This window comes from Octodon degus, unplaced genomic scaffold (genome assembly GCF_000260255.1).
Source record: "Octodon degus isolate 3935 unplaced genomic scaffold, OctDeg1.0 scaffold00008, whole genome shotgun sequence".
NCBI lineage: Eukaryota > Metazoa > Chordata > Mammalia > Rodentia > Octodontidae > Octodon > Octodon degus.
The window spans coordinates 7,162,131-7,164,647 of NW_004524584.1; the positions used below are offsets into that span (position 1 = coordinate 7,162,131).

The window sequence follows — 2,517 nt, forward strand, 5'->3', positions numbered from 1 at the left end:
ATCTTCTGCTTGACTTTCAGCAGTTCTGCCTGGATAGCTTTATCTTCTGGTGCTATCTCTTGAGCTTTCTTAAGGTCAGCCAATGCTTGATCACATTCTTTTAATCCTTGCCATCCTTGAGCGCGACGATACAGTGCTTTGGTATTTGATGGGTCTATTTCAAGAGCCTCCACACACCTGTCCACGGCTCCCTGCCAGTCCGACCTCTCGAGCTTGCACGCGCCGATGTTGAGCACACAGCTCAAGGCCACGGCCTGCAGCCGGGCCCGTCGGCCTCCTGCAGAGCGGCCCTGGCACTGTCCACATACCTTAAAACCTTTGTGTATTTGTTAATGGCCATTTCCCAGTTCTGAGACTTGAAAAAAGTATTTCCAATGTTTTTTAAGTCTTCAGTTATTAATACAATTTTATCTACGGCCTTCAGATCCACCTCCGCGTCTTCAGGGAAATCTGGATAGCTGTCACCAGAGCCATCCTTGGGGAATATCCCCCAGTCGTCACCTGCTTTCAGCTCTCCACAGTCCGCAATGACGCACAATTTGGCAGGTTTTTCACCACTGACTTCGACGTTTTTCAGAATCCTTGCACAGCTATTCCTTTGATTACTTGCCCGAACACCACGTGCTTCCCATCCAGATGAGGGGTTGGAACTGTCGTGATGAAGAACTGAGAGCCGTTAGTGTTGCGGCCTGCGTTTGCCATGCTCAACAAGCCCTCGCGATCGTGCTTATAATCAAAGTTCTCATCTTCGAATTTTTCACCATAAATACTTTCTCCACTTTTCCATTCTGATTTGAGAAATCTCCATCTTGAATCATAAATTTCTTAATAATTCGATGGGAAGGACATCCTTTGAAATGAAGAGGCTTGCCCGTCGTGGATCCAATGCCCTTTTCTCCTGTACGTAATGCCCGAGAATTTTCTGCAGTTTTGGGTACAATATCTGCAAACAATTCTAAAACAGTTCGACCAACTTGCTCCCCGCCGATGTCCACATCGAAGAAGACTCGGGGATTACTAGGGTTGGAGGGCTTTGCTTGTGGTGACGGGTGCTACATCTCGGCTTGCACACGCGCGTGGAAACACCGGCCTGGGACCTCGTGCACAACTGCTTGATCAAAGTCCTAGGCGCCTTTCTTCCTATTTTTACCTTTTAATGGACAAAAATTTATACTTACCATATCCAAATTTTTTTTTTTTTTTTTTTTTTTGCAGAACCGGGAATTGAACTCAGGCCCTTGAGTTCAGTTATCCTACTGTGCTATCTCCCTGCCCCCCCCCCAAGTTTTTAGATGTATACAGTACAGAATGACTAAATCAGAATGCTTATCATATATGTTACATCACATGTTGATCATTTTTGGTGGTGTGAACACCTAAAATCTATTCTTTCGGCAATTTTTTAAAAAAATGCAATACATGTTGAGCATGGTGGTGTGCACCTGTAATCCCAGCACGTGAGAGGCTGAGGCAGGAGGATGGATCACTGTGAATTTGAGGCCTGACTGAACTGCATAGTGAGACCCAGTTTCAAAATAAAATTCAATTCATTAGTATTAACTATAGTCAGCGTGTTACACAAAAGATCTCTTGAAGTTATTTCTCCTGTTTAACCGGAAATTTGCATCCTTTGACCAACATCTTCCAAACCCTCTTTCTCAACCACTGATAATTGCCATTATATTCCATTTCTAGGAGTTCAACTTTTCTATCTTCTACATATAAGTAAAATCATATTTGTCTTTTTGTGCCTTAATTGATTTCCAGGTTCATCAATGTCATTGCAAATGACAGAATTCTCTTTATTTCACTTTATTTTTTAAAGATTTAAAAAAATTATTTATTTATTTGGTAAAGGTCTCACTATATAGCTCAGACTTGTAATTACCCTCCTGTCTGAGCCTTCCCAGCACTGGGATGATAGGTGTGTGCACCCAGTTTTGGTAGCTGGCACTGCATGGCGCACCTGGGATTCTGTTTGCAAACAATGTGAACTTCAAACCAAGAATGATCAAACTAGATAAAGAAGGCCACTATATACTTGTTAGGAGAAAACTTCAAGAGGAATACATAACAATATAAATATGTATGCACCAAATATGAGAGCACTCAACTGTATAAGAAATTTTACCGGACATGAAAAATCAAATAACCAATGGGGGACCTTAACACCTCATTATCTCAAAGAAATAGATCAACTAGACAAAATATTAGCAAAGAGGTATTAGAACTTACGTTTATCTGTAACTTTCTACTATGCAGTAGCTCATCAGATCTTCTACCAACTTCCTGTTCTTGTTCTTTTTTTTTTAAATCTATTTATTTTTGGTGGAACCAGGGATTGAACTCAGGCCCTTGCACTTGCCAGGCAAGCATTTATTGTACTGAGCTATATCCCTGGCCCTGAGGTATTAGAACTGAACCAATCTATGAACAAATGAACTTAGTAAATATTTACAGAGTGTTCCAACCAACGTCTGAATACACATTCTTTTCAGCTGCACTTTGGACAGTCTC

The 2,517-nt window shown here is 41.5% G+C and overlaps 1 pseudogene; it reads right to left on the minus strand.

The window, feature by feature from the left end:
- Nucleotides 1-2: 2 nt before the first annotated feature.
- Nucleotides 3-1,058, minus strand: LOC101560387 (annotated as a pseudogene).
- Nucleotides 1,059-2,517: the final 1,459 nt, after the last annotated feature.